The 20203-nt window shown below is 44.4% G+C and overlaps 1 protein-coding gene across 8 annotated transcripts in view; it reads right to left on the reverse strand.

The window, feature by feature from the left end:
• PRICKLE2 (prickle planar cell polarity protein 2) overlaps positions 1–20203 on the reverse strand; it is a 342911-nt gene that overhangs the window by 161013 nt on the left and 161695 nt on the right. For 2 of the 8 annotated variants that reach the window (XM_033865238.2, XM_073811333.1), the window contains exon 1: positions 9961–10237. The exons of the other annotated variants lie outside the window; for them this stretch is intronic. The gene's annotated coding sequence lies outside the window, so the exon portion shown is untranslated. Of the gene's footprint in view, positions 1–9960; positions 10238–20203 lie in introns of those variants that run through there. 8 annotated transcript variants of the gene reach the window in all.

Raw genomic sequence — 20203 nt, forward strand, 5'->3', positions numbered from 1 at the left:
AACCCTGGGCAAAGCCACGTATATGACTCCACCATTCACCACATGGCACTAATGCTTCAGCCACGACCAAACTCAATCTGGGCATCTAGAAAGAGCTTCTCGTGGATGTAACACCAGGAGCAGCTGAAACATGAGTTCCAACCTTCTCCAACAAAAGGAAAATTATATGGTTGAGTTAAATCGCAAGTTCCCAACCTTTGTGGGCAACAGTGCCAAGTTTCTGGCTCACGTCCATGTCGCTCTGCCAGTCTGGGCCAGCTCCCTCCACCACCCTTCTGCCCCCGACCCTCAGTTGGACACATTCTAATCCGTACAAGAGTTTGGGCTGTGACAAATACCAGGCTTGGGATTATGAAATGGGGGTGCAGGATGAGTGCAGTGGAGGCCCCCGATGGAGAAAGAAGGGGACTCTTGTGGGCATCACGTCTCTCCTGAAGGCAGTCAGGGAAGCAAGGGCTGCGCACTGGCACGGGGGCGTGAGTCAATGAATGAGGTGGCAACAAGTGGGACGCTGGGAGGCGGAGCTGCGTCTCTGGCTGGGTGTAGCCTCCTGCAGGTTACCACATCCGGCTCAGCCCACGGGAAGACAGGCCAAGGGGAAAGTCTTTTGGCAAGTGTGGAGGCTCAAAAGGTGTCAACACATCAAGGAAAGGGAGCCTTGGCCAACGGCTTAGGAGGGTGGTGGGTAGGCCAGGGAAGGGATCAGTTCCTTCAGGTGAGCCAAGACCGCTGCTTATGAGTTTGTCATGTTGCAAAGAATCTGAAACAGGCAACTGGGATGGGAGGTGGAGGAGAGAGTTCTTGATTAAAAGTATCACGTGTTTTGTCTCAGCATTAAATGTTCCCCAGGACGATGTATTAGAACATCTATTACAGCATTCTCTGTAATAGCTGCTAACTAAAAACTAACCAATTGCCCACCGAAAACTGAATGGGTACACTGGGATTTATTTAACAATGGAATACTATACAACAATTAAAATGAATGATCTACAACAAAATGATTGAACCTCACAAACAGAATGCTGAGTGAAAAAACCCAGGTACAAAAAGAGTATGATTCCATTTATGGCAAGTATAAAAACAGGCAAAACCTACCACGCTAGAAAAAAGGGTAGTGATCACTGGTAAGAGGGGGGCAGAAGGGTCGCTGTGGCACTGGTGACATTTTATTCTTAATCTGTATGCTGGGAACATGAGTGTGTTCACTTTATAAGCATCAGATATGTTCACTTGAAAAGACTCAAAAAATATAACTTGGCCTTTGACAGATGGGGAACCATAGTTTGCCAGTCTTGAAAGGAACCCTAGATATTCTGGGGATGAGGCACCCATATAACTTCATTTGACGATAAGGTTCAAAGGGAAGGGACATGATAATAGTGGTAGTAGCTGTAACAATAGTAAAACTATATAATTATAGTAATAAGCTAATAGATATTCAGTGCTCACCTGTGTTAAGCACTTTGCAAGTATTACCGCATTTAATCTCTACAATAACGCTATGAAGTATGGGCAATGACATCCCATTTTATAGTTGAGGAAACTGAGGTTCTGAGGAGTAAAGACATGCGCCCTGACCCCTGATTTAAGCATGTGGCTGGCGTGCAGGTTGGGGAGAGCTCTTGGCAAAGTGAGAACTTGATCCAGGCCTCCTGACTTTTGAGTCAATATGCCTCTGGGTGGTTAAAAAATGTCCGCCTAAAGATATGTCAATGTCCTAAGTCCTGGAACCTGTGAATGCTACTTTATTTGGGAAAAGGCTCCTTGCAGATATAATTAAATTAGGATTTTGAAAGGAGAAAATTATCCTGACTTATCCGAGTGGGTCCTAAGTGTTATTGTGTAAGTGTCCTCACTAGAGAAAGGCAGAGACACAGAGATGTGACACACGCACAGATAAGACAATGTGAAGATGGAGGCAGATATTACAGTGATGTGGCCACAAACCAAGGAACACCAAGGACTGCTGGCGGCCACCAGAAACTGGAAGAGGCAAGGCAGGAAGTCTCTCTGAGCCTCTGGAGGAAGTATGGCCCTGCCAACACCTTGGCCTTCAAACTTCTGGCCTCCAGAACTGTGAGAGGATAAATTTCTATTGCTTTAAGCCACCCAGTTTATGGCAATTTGGTAAAGCAGCCACAGGAAACAAATACACCCTCCATCAGCTAAACATCGTACAGCATCATGTAAACAGTGTTCTACAAGATGGCCACACGAGTGTCCCTGAGAAGCATCGTGGGATCATACAGGTTTGGGAACTAACGTTAGACAGTTTTCTTTACAGTTGGACTTCTCGGAACCTTTTATGTGTTTACTGTGTCTTATGTGTCTTTGAGAAGGCGGTATGGTAACAAAGAATTTCCCAGTCTTAACTGGAAGATCCCACTGACCAGCCCAGGAAAGTGCTGCAGTATGCCATGCTGAAAACACTGCTGAGACCCACGAGGGGACAAAGGTCTAAAAATTTAAGAGGTGTTACTTTGCCAAGCTCATGATTATTTTTTAAAGTCCCCCCCAAACACAGCATAGTAGTTAACAGATCAAGAGTGAGACTGGATGATCTCTGTGGGGCCTTCGATATCTAACAATTTCTAATTCTTTACGTATAACACCAGAGATGGTTCTTGCCCATGGCAGACATTGCTAATCAATCACAGCACACTCCCCTGAGCTCTGAAAGGGCCCCCTAGTCCTCCTTAACCAGAGCTCTAGGCAAATAAAACCTGTGTACTATTTCTGTCCTAGTAACTCAATAGACAGTTCAAATAAATAAACGGTGGCTTATGGGATTTCAGAAATGAGTGTTATTTTCTTCCTGCCCAGGAAGGACAACCTCATCCCCACCGACATGTGTTGATTTTCTTGCCATTTCTAGAACGTACAATCCTTTGCTCTGATTTTTAAAAGAGATCTCCAGCAATGATACTGGATGAGAGCCTTTGGGAGCAGGGAGGGGAGGGTTTGGGGCACTCTACATGCAGTCTAACCTTTGTTCTCTTGGCAGAATTTTCTCCAACAAATTAATATATATATGTGTTTACTGCCTTCTGAGCTCCAAAGCCATTCATGGACGTTGCAGTTGATCTTAAAAATCTTTGCATCCGAAGTCAAATCCCAGAGCAGCAGCTGCGTCTGATTAGACTTCCCTGGCAGGAAAGTTCAGAAGCTCAGGGTCTTCAAAGAAAACCATTAGTTGGGGGTGTAATTTTAAAAGGTGAGGAACCATGAATGCCTCACTCCTACTGCAAGAACACCTTCCTCCAAGGGGTGTACAAACCTCTGCAAGGGGCAACTATCGCTGACCTTGTTTTATAATTTAAAAAAAAAACAGCTGAAGGTCAGAAACATTAAGTACGGGGATTTAGTGAGGCTATGAGGGTTTTCAGTCGTTCCATCCCCCCAAAAGGAGGAGGGAGTTGAGAAAAGGAGGAGAGTGATAAAAATAATTTAAAAATTTACATTAAGTAACAATTTTCTTGCAGTTGCTATGTCAGACACTGAGCTAGGTCCCGGTCAGTCAGCTCAGTCAGCCCCTACTAGGTGGCAGGAACTGTACACTGAGGATGGGAGTTGAACAACATAGTCCCTGCCCTTCAGGGACTAGGAGGCAGTGGAAGACACTTGTCACACTGAAAAACAAATATTTTATATCTTGAGAAATGCTCTGGACAAAAAGTAACATGGTGTGGGGGGAGGGGGCGGGGCTTGGTGACGCAAAGCTGGGCAGGAAGTCCTCTTGGCAGAATGACATTTAAGCTAAGGATGTCAATGATGAGAAGCTGCCAGCCAGGCAAAGTTCTAGGAGAAGCGCATTCCAAGCAGGAAGAAGAGCAAGTGCAAAGGCCCACAGGCAGGCAGGAACTTGGGTGTGAAGGGCCGTTGTGGCTGGAGCATGTGGACGAGTGTTTGGGAAAGGACACGTCCTTGCAGAGCAGACAAGGGGCAGCTCTGTTAAGGTGGCGGGTAGGGGGCCGCCCCGCAGTTCACGGTGAAGTGTTTGGATTTTACTCGTATTGCAATGGGAAGCTGCTGGAAGATGTTACATAGGGGAGGGGTATGATCTGAGTTAAGCTTTAAAAACACTCGGTACTGGGGAAGGTTACTGGGTAATCAAGGTGAGAAACGATGGTCACACATACTAAAGTTGTGCCTGTAGAGATGATGAGCAGCGCTCCATCTGGGATAAACCTCTTTTCTATCATATTGTTTATTGAGGTGTAATTTACATACAGCAAAATGCATATCTTATGTGTAGAGCCTGATCAATTTTGACAGATGCCTCTACCCATGAAACCCACACTCTACCGAGAATGTAAAGCATTTTTTGTACCCAAGGAAATGACTTCAAGCCCCTTTCCCGTCAGTCTTCCCTCTCCCTCCCCCATGTTCAGTGTGGGATATATTTTTGAGGTAGAGCTGAAAAGACTCACTTCCCTGGGATGCGACATGGCAGCGTGTGGAAAAGAGAAAGATCAAATATGCCAAAAGTTTGTAGCTCAAACAACGGGGGTGCCTGGAAGTGCCACTGCCTGACGTGGTAAAGGCTCGGGGAGGAGAATAAATCTGCAGTTGTGCTCTGACACATCAGGTTTGAGAAGCTCAATGAACACCTAACGAAGACGCTGAGACAAGAGTTCAGTGTGTAAGTGTGGAGCTCAGGAGTGAGGTCCAGGCTGAAGATGGAAAGCTGTGAGCCATCGCGTGAAGCCATGGACTGGATGATGTCAGCAAGGGAGCGAATAAAGATGAAACGGAGGAGCAAAGGAGACTGAGGCAAGAGGAAGATGCGGCAATGGGATACACCTAAACCTGCCGACGCAAGAATAAAACCACAGCAAGGCGGGAACGATGCACTGACACAAATGTTCCTGGCAGGTGGAAGGCAACCTCCGCGTCGCTTAATTTATTTAACCATCCCCCAAACTCTGTAGGGTAGGTCTCATTATCATTCCCATTTCACAGAGAAGGAAATGAGGTTCAGAGAGGTACTGACTTGTCTAAAGGCTAATAAACAGAAGAGCTGACATCTTGACGCGTAGCAGCTTTCCCCCAAGCGCGTACTGCAGCACGTTAACAACTCAGGCTGCAAAAGGGTTCTGGGGTCATATTAGCATGGAAGACGCAAACTCATAGTTAAACAGGTTTCCCTACTCCAGGGCTCAGAGCCTTTAATATGCTAGTATGAACTGTGATTCCTCCAAAAAGAGATGTAGGGTATCGCATGTTTCAAATATACATGGAACCATGTTTTCGCTTTCTTGTTTGGAAGAGCCATTCGCCCAACAGGTGTTTCCTAGAACACCGTAGGGGAACCATTCGTTGCTAGAAGGCAACAGGATCACGTCTTCAAAATGTGTTTGAACAAAGTCCAAAGTGTTTCCACAGACATTATGTCACTTGTACCCAAAGGAGAAAGGGCTGACATGAACATTCCATTTAACAGATAATGGAGGCAAAGTGCACGAGGTTAAGTGGTTTGTCCTGTACCACAATCCTGCAGCAATTAAGCAAGAGAAATCAGCCCCGGTTCATAAGCCCAGGGGCAAGAGAAATCGGGTCAGGCCAAGGGGGAATCAAGCAGGAGGCGTGAATGAGGCTCCTCCTGGCCTCTGCCCCTTTCTTTACAACTTTCCCTTGGTATTTGCTTTCGGCAGGAATCTACCTGGGGGGGAGGGTGTTAACTGACGCAGAAGATGGAGGAAAAAGATGGGCTCCAGGTGGGCTCAGGTCACGGGCATGAGGAAGAGGCTTCAGCCCTGTTGGGCGTGTGAACTGTGAAGGGTCTTGTCGGAGGAGCCTGAGGGAAGTGTCTGGAGAGGAGGAAAGAAGTGACACTGGGGGCTGGGGAAGAACCCACTGAAGGACACAGACCTGCCTTAAGAATTCCAAAAGCTGGGGGACTCGAAAGCACCTCACAAGTAAATCAATCTGACCTTGAGTCGTCTTGGTTCAGCAGTTAGAGAACTCAAGGCAAATTAGTCAGATGTTTCTCCAGTATGAACGTGAACCCCTACACCCCCATGCAGCCCTCCTGCATCCTGCCACAAGGGGCCCTCGTGGACTGCAGCTGCGTATTGCATGCCAACGTCACAGGGAAGGGTGCAGCAGAGAGAGTCGTGGGGAGGGGTCACTAGGTCCAAACTGTAAAGGGAAGACCACACAACCACCAGAAGCATAAGCGTAAGCTCCACGTATACTGGGGGTGGACAGTCACAGGTTCCAGTCCCCCGCATGGCCACTGAGTAGCTGTGTGACCCAGAAGAGTTACAGCACCTCTCTGAGCCTACCCTTCCTCATCCGTGGAACAGGGATGATAACAGCACCTACTCCGCAGGGTTACTGTGAGGATTTTAAGCGATCAGAAAGGAAAAGCCAAGTGTGTCTCAAGGTAGAGTCCAAGGTCTCACTTGAGATGCTTCTTCACGTGCAGATTTCTAGGTGTCACACATACCCCCTGAAGCAGACTCTCTTAAGAATATTTTTATGTGCAGGAAAGTCTAAGAAAGATTGATAAGACACGTAGTCTGTGCTTGGCAAAGACTCAGTAAGTTAATAGCTATCATTCTATATACTGCTATCATCAAGTATAACATGTTAATATGAGACCTTTTCTCCAGGCTAGACAGTCCGAGGGCTCAAAATTAGAATTCACCTGAAATCCAGCTCAATAGATATTCACTTATCCTCAAAAGCCTAAACAAAGCCTCAACCACTGGAAAAACTAAAGGTTTTGTAATTACAGCCGCCTAGGTGAATGCAAAGGAATCTTTTGTTAATGTTACCAAGAAATCAAGTAGTCACTTCTTTTTTTTTTTTTTTTTAAAGGAAAAGTAGTACAAGGCAAACTTTCAAAGACGTGATAAGCAATGTCACGTACACACTCCCTGATGTTTGGCATCTTGCCTGGGAAGGTGCTTTGGGAGGAGGAAGACCTTCGTGATGGGTATGATGATTTCTATACACAAGCTGGCTGGTAAAAGTCAAACATGAAGCAATTCTCAAATGCCTCTGGGCTATACTTGGAGGGAAATCATTCATGAGTTTTCCCAGACACTGAGTCCCACAGTACCTGCGTCCGTCTGTTCCCTCCAGCGTCCCTCCATCTTCCGTATCTTTTGGAAGACATCCAGATACAATCTTTGCAAAAACAAGTCTCCCTCTGCTTGTCACACAGAGCAGCAGGATATGAAAAAAGAACATCACCCCCAAAAACAAACAAACAGAAAACTGCACGGTAATCAAATGCGAGGTATCTTGGGAAAGAATCCCTTGCCATTTAGATTTTGAGAAAAAAATTTTTAAAAAAGCAGAGAAACTCTTTTGGAACATTACATTTAAACTCTCCATACAATTTCCATCAAGTTTCATTATATTCAACTAGGATTGCCATTCTGTGTTTTGGTAGCTGAAAAAAATTATTCCCTCTGCTTCCTCTCACTGACTCGGAATATCACGCTGAGTTTATATGCACCCAGAGCTCTCCTATTTGATTACACAGCTAGGAGGTGCTTCATGTGACCAGGTACCTTTCAGGAAAGATTCAGAAATCTAGCTTGGGGAGCAGAGCGATTCGGTTTTCCAAAATTATTGAAAATGGCAGATCTCTGTAAGCACTACACAAAGCAGGGCACTGGACCCCCCGGTTGTCCCTGGACGCCTTTTAATTGCCCGATCTTCACGTCGGGGGTAAACGCAGCACAGAATCACTCTGCCTTCTCGGCAAAGACCATAAATGTCACCACCAAATTGGTGAGTGCTAGTTCAAACCTTTGCCTCTCATTCCTTGAGACATCTGTGTCCCTATGGATAGCAATCCGGGCTTAAAGGAAATCTTGGATAAAGGAGCCAAGAGCTTTTCCTGCTAAGGCTGGTGGGAGGAGGCCAATGGGGAAGTGGGCTCGATAAAACTGTCTCAAAAATAAGTTCCATCTTAAAAAGCTCATGAAGGGACTGAGAGAGTTATTTCAGTTTCTCAAATGGAAGCCCAGCCCCAAAAATAAAAAAAGAAAAGGCTTGTTGAGGGAGAAGCCTGAAAGGCTGGGAGAGGTTGAGGGTATCACTGCAGAAAGATTGCCTGGTAACAGAGCTTTCTTGTATTACACCCAAAGCTGTGTACCATCTGAGGCTGATTCAGGAAAATACTCAAATCTCCTGGTAATTTCCTGCAGACAAGACATTTAATCATCTCCAAGCCTCCACCGCAAGAGAGAGAAAAAAAGCAAAAAACCTAAACCAAATGATTCACACTCTTAAAAAGGAATCTTGCCTTCGGAACAAGAACTGTTTTCTGCTCTTGAAAAGCAGCCACGATTTGTTATTCTAACAAAGTGTTCCCTTCCTCCAAACAGAAATAAAAGTCGCTCAAGGAGGGCCTGTACTGATTTCTGTTCAGCATTTCTTGAAACTTCCATCTAGTCAACAGTTTCTCCTGGCAGGTTCTCAGAAATCCAGGGAGAGCTGGGTAGTCAGTGACTAAGAACACAGCATTATTTTTCTAAGCTTTCCCCACACCCCCACTTTTTGGCCCCATGGGAAGATGTCTTATTGTAAGATGAGCAGAATTAGCTGTACATATAAATTCTTCACTGCTCAGCTCCCTTGACACCTTCATCTGAATTGCCCAACGGCTGGGAAGATTTGGCAAGTGATGATTTGAAAAAGGAAAGGCCCAAATCCTCCCCAAGTGGTATTTGTTCTGTCTGTACATACAGCGCTGTGTCCATCTCTCTAATTACTCAACTAGTTGCACAGATAAAAACATCTGTTGGCAGAAAGCAGGGAACCCAAAGTATACAAATGAGTCACACAACACCCAAACAACTGCAAACAGAGGTAATCCAGCAAAATGAGGGCTGCTACGAGCCAAAATAATTTAATAAGGGCGGAAATGGACTTGGGCAATCCATGCCTCAGACTTTGCTCCAATTCTGGAAGGCTTTTCTTCCAGCAGCCCAGCAGCCTCATCTTCAAAAGCAACAATAACCAAACCCAAAAAACAAACAAACAAAAACAACCAACCCGCTGGCCCTACACATTAGGCTTCCAAGTTCTTCCTTAGGTAGGTACACATGAGCAAACAGACTGGGGAGAGGGAGGACGCTGAAAAGGCATCTTTTAAATAAACCTTACCCCTCCCCCAGCCCAATCCCTATAGATTATTTTGGTTTTAAAATTTCCCAGGATACAGCTGCCCAGGCACCCCAGATTTGCATGATCTCAGGTTAGGTCTCCCAACAGCCAAGAGGGTACATTTGCAATCCTGGGAGAGCAAGGTTCCAATGAACTCCCCCCAACAGCTTTCCCCATCCCACAGACTCTTTTCTCAGAGCTAGGAAGGCCAGGAGAGGGGGGCCTCTCCCCTACTTCCACCCCCAATTCAGAGAGAATAAATGAACAAATTTCAGAGCTGCTTAATTACAGATATCCACCAAGGAGAAAAGCAAGGAATTTTTTAAGTTCTAGGAAAACAAGCAATGAGGAATGTGGGGAGAAACACATCATCTTTTAAAGTAGACCTTCCTGGAGACATGAAACATTTTTTGAGAGTGTAAGGGAAATAAATAAGTAGGTCATTAACAATACATACATTTTAAGTACTTGAAGGAAATGAACTGTAAGAGAATAAATAAAGGCTGTTTAAAAAGCAAGTTCAGGGACCTTTAAATGTTTCCCTCGAAGAAGTCCTAATACAGTAACAACATGATCCCTGTCTCGTGATACTGTTACTATTATTGGTTAATCAAGTGCGCAAAAGCTGGGGGACGCTCAGAAGAAAATGACCCCAAGGCCCCCTCCCCATAGCTCATGACCTCCCCAGCGTCTGTGTGGCAAGGCGCATCTCTCCCAGAGGTTACTGTCCCAGTTTAAGGCCCCCTTTCCCAGAGAGGGTGTTGAGAACCACCAGCACCCGCGCCCCAGTGCCCCCTCCGTGCGCCCTGGCCCTGGGGGGCCACTTACCCGGCTCAGCCTTGCATCGCTCGCCGCTGCGGCGCCTCCACCGCCAGGAACTAAGGGGCTGGGGGGAAGGGGCCGCAGACCCAGGGGCAGGGGATGCGGCTGCGGCTAAAAAGACCAGCGGGGCGTCGGCCGCCAACTGCCCGGAGCCAGAGGGGGCCCTGCAGGGGCTCCGCGCAAGGGAGGTGACATTCCCGGGGCGCGGTGGTGGCAGCTGCTTCCCTGCGCAGCTCTGGATCCAGGAAAATCGCTCAGGTCCCCAGGAGGGACGCTTCCAGCTCTCCAGGCTGCCTCCCAGCTGCTTAAAGGGACGCCTCCCCACCTACCGCTGCGCTTATTGGTGAAAATTCCAAGCTCCAGGCCAATCCTAGGCCTGTTCCCAAATTGAGATTTCAATCAAGGGAGCTACTGCTTTAAAATTAGAAAAGGCTGATGGTGGGGGTGGGGGTGGGGGTGGGGGTGGGGGTGGGGGCGGGGGGGTTCAGCCACCTTTCCTCAGAAGCAGGACACAGGCCCTGTGGCCCTAGCACGTGGAGGTCCCCAGAGCTGGCAGTGGCTGCAAAAGCAAAATTATGGTGTACAGGAGAATACACAAGGAAGGCAGGGAGCAGGCTGACCCTTGGCCTTCACCCCTTCCATCTTACTCGTCCTTCAAGGCTCATCCAATTTATCACAGATTTGGAGACCCTCTATTGCTGGGAAGAACCCCCCAGCTAGGCGCTTCTAAATTCTCCCCATTATTATCCCCTTCCCGGGCACTCATCACAGTTTCACTTGTTTTGTTTTTTGTTTTTTGTTTTTTTTTTTGCTTAATCTGTCTCTCCCTTTACACTGTAAATTCCACCACAGCAGGGATGTTTCCATTCCTCATCACAGTGTTATTACTTCCTGCCTGGAACACTGTGAGCTCTCAGTAAATACTTGCGGAGGAAATAAATGAATGAATAAACAAAGGAATGAACAATGATACATCCTATGTTAGCTGTGACAAGTGTTAATTAAAAAGCAGTATTCAAGAGGCCAGGTGTTTCAGTGATAGCCTCCGCCTCTTACTAGTTATATAACCTGTGCCATAGTTTCCTTGTCTGTAAAGCATGATCATGAACTCTCCCATCTCACAAGGTTGTTGTAAAGATAGTATTAGCTCATATCTGGACCACATGATGTGCCCAGTCAATAGCTACAGGCTATTGGGACAGTCAAGAGCTAGTGTTATTAATGAAATCAAAATACATTTCCTGGGACTTCCCTGGTGGCGCAGTGGTTAAGAATCCGCCTCCCAATGCAGGGGACCCAGGTTCGAGCCCCGCTCTGAGAAGATCCCACAGGCCGCGGAGCAACTAAGCCCGTGCGCCACAACTACTGAGCCTGCGCTCTAGAGCCCACAAGCCACAACTACTGAAGCCCGTGCGCCTAGAACCTGTGCTCTGCAACAAGAGAAGCCACCGCAGTGAGAAGCCCTTGCACGCAACAAGGAGTAGCTCCTGCTCACCACAACTAGAGAAAGCCCATGCACTGCTACAAAGACCCAAGCAGCCAAATTAATTAATTAAATTTAAAAAAAATACATTTCCTGGGGGGTTGGGATGGTCTGACTGCTGGTTTGGCTTCTTGGTGAGTATTAGTCATTCACGAAACAGATGTGAATTCAGTGCCGACTCAGAGTCAGGTCCTGTGCAAGGTGCTGAGGTCACCAACTCTTAGTGAGTGGGAGCGAGCATTAGGGTTTCCCAGAGATACAGAACGAGTAGGATAGAGAGAGAGAGATGCAGAGATTTATTATAGGAATTGGCACCCATGGTTATGGAGATAGAAGAGTCCCATGGTCTGTAGTCTCCAAGTTGGAGAACCAAGAAAGCTGGTATTATAATGCAGTCTGAGTACAAAGGCCTGAGAACTGGGTGCCAGTGGTGCAAGTCCTGGTCCCACTCCAAAAGCCTGAGAACCAGGACTGCCAATGTCTGAAGGCAGGAAAATATGGAAGTCACAGCTCAAGCAGAGAGAGCAAATTGATCCTTCCTCCGCCTTTTTGCTCTATTCATACCCTCAATAGATTGGACGACGCCCACCCACATTGGTCAGGAGGACTCTTCTGTACGAAGTCCACTGATTCAAATGCTAATCTCTTCTGGACGCTCCCTCACATACACACTCAAAAATAATGTTACCGGGGGATTCCCTGGTGGCGCAGTGGTTGAGAATCCGCCTGCAATGCAGGGGCCACTGGTTCGAGCCCTGGTCCAGGAAGATCCCATGTGCCGCAGAGCAACTAAGCCCATGTGCCACAACTAATGAGCCTGTGCTCTGAAGCCCATGCACCACAACTACTGAGCCTGCATGCTGCAACTACTGAAGCCCACGCACCTAGAGCCCGTGCTCCGCAACAAGAGAAGCTACCGCGATGAGAAGTCCCCACACCACAACTAGAGAAAGCCCACGTGCAGGAACGAAATCCCAAGGCAGCCAAAAATAAATTAAATAATTTATTTAAAAAAATAAAATAATGTTACCAGCTATCTGGATATCCCCTAGCCCAGTCAAGTTGACACATAAAATTAATCACTGCAGGGTGGGGGACAGGACAGAGAAAGAGACAAAGAGAATTATGTTAAATGATACTCAGCAAAGACATATGATCAGGAATGTTTATTGTAGGACAGCTTATAATATCACAAAAACTGCAGATGATCATCCAATAAAAATAGGGGAAATGGTAAAATTATGGTACATCTATTTCATGGAATACTATACTGTTATGAGAAAAAAGAGGCAGAGTTAAGTGCACTAATAAACAATGAACTCCAAAATACATTAGTAAGTACAGTGCAGAAGGTAAAATATATCCCTGCTTGAATAAATAAATCTCCATGTATTGTATACACATACGTATGCTCTATGTGCATAAAATGCTTCTAAAACTATGCCTAAGAAAATGATAAAGGTTATTATACCTGGCAAGGTGGTTTGAGAACTAAGCAGGTCAGAGATGGAAAGGAGACTAATATTTCATCATATATTCTTGTGTGTTATTTGATTATTTTACTATGAACTTGTAATAAGCTCCTATTTCTGGCAAGATGGCAAATGATGCAGCCTGAAAATTCCAACCCTTCAAAGACCCTAGATATGCTAGGTAAAATATAACAAAAATGATTTTAAGGGCTTAGCTGACTCACAATTAAGAGAGTACCCAGGCGGTAGAAATAAAGAGGTAACTAAAAACAAGAATGATGAGCATGCAAACTCATGCTGGGGCTATGAGGTAGAAGGGAAGGTGGCTGGCAACAGGGGAATGGTTTGTCTTAGTTCCCTAGGGGCTAGGATTTGAATGCCCAAGCAGGACAGAATATGAGGCCTTGGAACAAGGAGAAGAAGAAAGTTGTTAGTAGACCCCTACAGAAAACCAGGAATGCTCCCTGAGGACTGCACCCTCAGTGAACAAATGGATTAGAAAAATTGTCAACCAACCCAAGGAAACTTGTCTTTCTATCTGTGTTCTGAGCAGGAGGGAAACGTTTAAGTTGAGAATTAGAAACACTAGGCCTATGCCTTTCTTGAGAGTGGAGTATGAATAACCAAACGCAGAATCAGAAAACTCCAAATGAACCATTAATATAAACTTTGGTCCTGTTCACAATATGCCAAGAATTCCCCCACAGAAGAAACGAAAAACTGCCCTGGAGAGTCAGTCCTGAAACCTGGGCTAAAACTGGCCCTGCAAAGCATGAGCTCCCAATAGTAAATTACAAAACACAGAGTCAAAGGTCACAAGTCAACAAGCATGAGGATCAGAGGCTCAAGAGTTAGAGGTCGTAAAACAACACTTTGGAAAAGAACATTAATAAAATTTAAAACAGTTAAACACAAAAACGCTACAAATGAAACTCTTAAAAAAAAAAGACACGATGCCTCTCTCTCCCCACAGAGTCATTAAAATTGCAAACTGAATGGAGAGGTGAAACAGAAGGCTAAATAGTGCTGAAGAGAGAAATACAGATCTCAGTGCATTACACAAGATGAAACACAAAGGGATAAAGAGGTGAGAACTACAAAAATGAGGTTAAGAGATACAGAGGATAGACTGAGAAGGGCCAACATATGTCTATCTAATAGGTGTCCCGTTGGGACAGAAGAGACATTCAGAAGAGGCATAATGGCTAAGAATTTTCTAGAATTTATAAAACTCATGAATCTTCAGATTCAAGAAGCACAGGGCATCTCAAGCAGGATAAACATAAGAACATCTGCATGTATTAATAACTCATAAAAGTACAGTTAATAAAAAACTGAACTGAGGAAAAGGGAAACAGTTTGATAATGCAATGACAGAGTTAAGCAGAAGGCACTTAGTAGTATTAAAGAGAGGCAACTGTGCCATTCCACATTTCGAGATGGACTATATCTCCTTGGATCTTTTATCCCCAAATATAATGAATTCTGAACTATAGAAGGTTCTTACAGGCCTAGCTGTACATTAATATGGCTCCTCTGTACCAAGGTGAAGTGGCAGAGAACTCCTGGGAAAACTGTATTCATTCAGCCGTTAAACAAAAGCGGCAGAAAAAACCACACACACACACAAAACAAACCAACAGAAACACAAAGCCCCTGTCCTCAGGAATCTGACTCTGGTGGTAGAGGAAGCAGATAAACAGATGGAGAGTGTCATCATAAGGGAGCATAAACGACTACAGAAACACAGAGGAAGAACATCTCAACCAGCCTTGCAGAAAAGTGGTACCTGATGGAAGGCTTCCTGGAAGGGGTAACATCTACACTGAGGGAATTGGTACCCTTCGGAGGAAACACTTTAGAGTTAGGCTTGGCTTTAAATCCCAGTACTGCCACCTATCACCTAGTGACTTTGGCCAAATTATGTAACTTCTCCAAGCTTCATTCACCTCATCTGTAAAATGGAATTCACAGCACCAGTCCTGGGGTTGTTTTGAGGTTTAGGGATAATAAATGTAAAGCATTTAGCAGAATGCTTGGCCTAAAATTGATACTTACTAAATGGGTAGCTCGTGTTATTATTAGATGAAATTCAGTGCCTGGGTGGGAAAAAAATGCCTTCTGTTTTTTTTTATTCTTTTTCTGCGGTACGCAGGCCCCTCACTGTTGTTGCCTCTCGCGTTGCGGAGCACAGGCTCCAGACGCACAGGCTCAGCGGCCATAGCCCATGGGCCTAGCCGCTCTGTGGCATGTGGGACCTTCCCGGACCGGGGCACGAACCCGTGTCCCCTGCATCGGCAGGCGGACTCTCAACCACTGCGCCACCAGGGAAGCCCTGCCTTCTGTTTCAAAAGGTGATTTTCTTCTGAAAGCCGAAGAAGACAGAGGCTTCAGCCTATTTTCATGAAACTATCTTGAAGACCATTGAATATTTACGGAATCTACCCTGCAAAAGTAACATTATCATGCTATCAAAATTTAAAGAGTTATCCAATCTGGTCCTTTTAATAAAGAAACTTAAAATACAGTTCTCCCAAAATAATTAATGAAGGCTGCATATGTTAAGTGTCAAATATGTGATTCTCTTCTGTGATAAATCCCAAAACCGTGACAGAATTTTTCTCTTTATCATGAAACCTGCAGATTCCCAACCACAAATCAACTTGAAAGAATTCAGAGTCCAGCAGGGAAAGACTGGACCCTCCTCAGTATTACTCAACACGTTTATGAATGACCTGGACAATGGATGGAGAGGGAACTTGTAAAGTCCAACCAATGATGCCAAGTTGCTGGGTCCTGCCAATGCTCAGCAGATAAGAACACAGAGCGATATAGCCAATCTGTAGGAATGGCCTGAATTAAAGTAGAGAAATTCAATAATGGCAAGGGTTGCACCTGCCCTTTGGAAGAAGCACTGAACTGTGCAGTCTTAGAGAGGGAAGAATTGGCCACAGCCAAGCTTTCCATTCATTTCTTCATACATCATTTAACAAACATGTATCTAATGTCTACTAAGAGAAAAGGGTTTGCCTTATAGGCTGGGTAAACAAGGAAAAACATGAATAAAACATGATGCCTGCCTTCAAAGAGCATAAACGTAGTGATCTGAAATCTTCTTCACTTGAAACTGCCCATGCCCTCCAACATCTTCCTGCTACCATGCCGTGGTGATCTGACATTTATAAACCATCCTAAGTTTGCACTAGAGACTAAACCCCATCATGTTTCACAATGGCAAATAGATTTCATCTCTTGGGCTAACACTGATTGATTAGTAGTGGATTCCTGGAGTGCGATTTGATAAGAAGTCTGAGGCTACATATGGCAGGAAAGCATGCTGTGATTGATTAGTGATGTCTGTCATGTGGATGGAGAAGGAGTGACAGCACTAGTGCTATAAATCTGACATCTCCCATCTAGTCCAACCCCCTCATTCCACAGATGAGAAAACAGATCTTTCTTTCTTCCTTTTTAAATTCAGCAACACTAGCAGGGGCAACCGAGGAGAACCTCCACATCTGAAATGTTGCTGAGAGAGAAAAAAAATCTAGAGCTTGGAATATTTCTGATGAGCTTTTAAGATATGCACTCAAATCCTTTAGCAGCCTTTGTATTCTGCAGCAAACAGACTAAATGGAGAAAGCTACATGCTTTGATCTCCTGGTTAGCTACAAACAGCATACCTCCCACCCCACTAGACACACACAAAACTACATAAAACATATATACTTTGAGTATGCTTGAGGATTTAAAATGCACTGGGGGACAGAAATGTCTATAAAATGAATATATTTCAGAAATACCAAGTGAATGAAATACAGAGAACAGCAATTAACAGGTTATTTAAGAAAGAACAAAGATTTTTATCATTTTATTCGGTTAAATGGTACCGATATCATCAGCCAAAGAAAGGAAAAGAAAAGCTCTTATTTATTTTCATAAGACACTTTATATCCTGGGGACTCTGTAACACTAACTAAGGAGATAGAGTCTGTCCCTGTTAAGCATTTCCACACCCTATCTATCAACACTCACAACCATCACCCGGTCCTATCACAAAGAATCCTGGCTCATTCCCTTCGAAGGACAGAATGGTATAAAGGGACAACTGATAAGCAGGAAGCCCAACCCCAGCCTGATTCACATACAAAGAACAAATTGTAGCATTCGATTAATATGCCAGCTCTTCTGTCATGCTAACTGCAAAGTGAATTCTATGGAAAACCAACTCCTTGAGAAATAGGTCTAATTAATTCAGTTACATAAACTCCAGTGAAATATTCGGGGGAGGAGATGGGGAAGGGAGGAAGGGAGGAAGGGAGGAAGGGAGGAAGGGAGGGAGGGAGGGAGGGAGGGGGGAAATGAACAAATGAAAATAAATGATTGAGAGAATGTGAAGAGAATGCTCTGGAGATCGCTGGGTTTACCTGGGGGCCCCAAAAAATATGTTCTGACTTAAGGTGATAGGAAACCTATTTATATTTCAATCAAACACTTCGTTGAAGGCTTGGGTAAGTTATTAAAAGATGAATAACTGGGAATTCCCTGGCGGTCCAGTGGTTAGGACTCCACACTCTCACTGCCAAGAGCCCACGTTCAATCCCTGGTTGGGGAGCTAACATCCCACAAGCTGTGCAGTGTAGCCAAAAACAAAAAACAAAAAACAAAGATGAACCACCAACAACAACCCTTTAACGCGTACGTTGGTCAGATTAGTTTTTCCCCACAAAACTCACTCATTTGCATACCACCTTCAGGATTTCTGCTAAATCTGCTTCTGCTAAATACCGTGTTCATGATATGTCATATTGAATGTGCCTTATATTACTATTTATATTGAATAAACAAGTTGTGGGACATCCAGACCATGGAATACGACCCAGTGAGTAAAAGGACCGAACATAAGCAACAAGATGGATGAATCCCAAGTACGCAGTGCGGAGAGAGAGACGGCAGACTGAGAAGGCTGCATATTGTATGACTGCCTCATGTGACGTTCCAGAAGAGGCAAAATTATAGGCACAGAAAGCCAAGGGTTGGAGACGGAAGGTGGGATTGAGAAAAATTTAGAAGGTGATAGAGAACTGGTCTGTATCTTGGTTGGGGCACTGGTCACATGACTGGATGTATTTGGAAAAACTCATGAAACGGTAAACCTGAGAGTAAATTTTACTGTATGCAAATCTAAAGAGTGAAAAACAAAAACCCGAAAGTTAAAAACATCCCTTGTATCACTTTGGCTTTAATTATTCCTGTATTAAGCATTTTCCTATTATTTTGTTTCTGTAAAGATGTTTAACAAATTACTCAAAAAACAGTTACTGAGGAACTGTGGTGTGCCAGAGGCTATGACCATGACATTGTTCCTTCTCAACTAAAAAGGGAGATGATCAAGTTTTAGAGAAGCACCAACTCTAGCACCTAAGTGAGATCTCCTTGTTGATGTACTTACAAAGTTTAGAACACTGAAAAGAGAACTGTTTTTAACCGTGTAACTCAATGTTAGTTAATTAATGGATTCTGGACCACCCCAAGCCATCTCACGTTCTGGGAAACAGCGCTAGAAACTGGAAGCTCCATGAGGGAAGGGATTGTGTCTGTCTTATTCTGCACAGTAATCCTCAGCACCTAACACAGCAGACACTTGACAACCATTCACAAAATGAATGAAATAAACCATTCAGTTGTATCTCATGCTCCACCCCTGCAGAAGAGAAAACTCCTGAGACAGTTCAGTTCATCAGTAGACAGCTGGATCCTGGATTAAGTTCTTGCTTACAGTAAGCTGGCAGCCGATACGCCACCAATGTGGATCACAGACAGCCAGGCCAGCTAACTCTTCTACTCAGTGTCTTTCAAAACCCTGAGTCTTTATCTTCTATCAACCTCCTTCTATGCACGGTTCCTCATGGGACATGGCTTAAACCAACGCTTTTACATCCCAGCCACTTAAAAATGTGACACTTCAATTAAACGAGGAGGAATTATTGTCAGTGCTGCTCGGTGAGATACGGTCCCGTAAGAAAATATCCATGCTTTTTAGAGAAACCTGTTTAGGTATGTAAGGTTAAAATAACATGATGTCCGAGATTTGCTTTCGAATACTTAGGAAGGAGAATAGTAAAGGAGAGGGGGAAAGAGGGAGGAACCGTAAGCCAAAGGAAAGAGAGATCGATGAGGGAAATGTAGCAAAATTTTGATAATTGTTAAATCTATTACACAGGGATTCATTGTACTATTCTTTCTACTTCTGATTATGTTTTAAGATGTTCTTAATAACGAAAAACTTTCAAGCATGATTTGACCAGGGCAGAATAGGGTGGGTTTATGCCCTTCTCGTTCCAGATTCGGTGCTTCTAAGATCATATTAACTGGATTCTCACTGAGCTGTTGACCAAAACCTGTATAAATGTAGGTTGTTTGTTTTTCTTTTCCCTTCACGCATCTCTCACTAGACTCTATCTACTTTATTCTACACCTGGGTAGCTGGGTTTCTGGCTCCAAGAGCAGGTCTGTTCTTTTTTTATTTTTTAATTCAGCCCGTCATCCCTGTTCATGCTAGAATTTGGGACTCTCAATCTGCTTCCTAATGCCAAGTATCACCAAGTACATTAGTTTCCAAATGCCAGACTATGTGTATGTAAGGACCATCTGCGATTTTGTCAATTCTGCAGATTCCTGGACCCCGACCCTGGAAATTTAAATTCATTATGTTTGGGATAGGGCCCAGAACTTGTATTTTTAAAGCTTTCTTAAAACCAAACTAATATATTCATTACTTCTCCATTATGTCATCAAGTACATTAGAAAAATTGATGAATGATACCTAAAGATTGAACAGAATCTCTTCATTATTACATTTGGGGGAGGGAAGAAATGGAAATATTTCTATTATCTTTGATTACTATTCCTAAATTGAAAAGGCAAAGTTTCCAGTTCGCAGGGGAAACTGATGCCTCTCATTTCCCCTGAGCATTTCTAACAGAGGTAATCTGTCCAGTTCGCAGGGGAAACTGCTGCCTCTTAAGCTCTTGAGAGCATTTCTAACAGAGGTAATCTGTGTGGATATGAGGTCTAGGTATCAGCATTTTCATTTTCTGGTCCTAAATCTTGACATCTCTTTTCTTGGTGGTTATGGGAACATTCTGGCCCTGCATTTTCAGGTATATTACTTTGGAGGTGTATGCCACATTCAGCCATGCTCACCTGCATCCACTGTTTTTGGAAAACAAGGAAGCATTATGCAAATGAATACGCCCCTCCCATTTTCTCCCACTCTCTGACTATACGGGAA

The sequence above is a fragment of the Tursiops truncatus genome, chromosome 10 (assembly GCF_011762595.2).
Source record: "Tursiops truncatus isolate mTurTru1 chromosome 10, mTurTru1.mat.Y, whole genome shotgun sequence".
Taxonomy (NCBI): Eukaryota; Metazoa; Chordata; class Mammalia; order Artiodactyla; family Delphinidae; genus Tursiops; species Tursiops truncatus.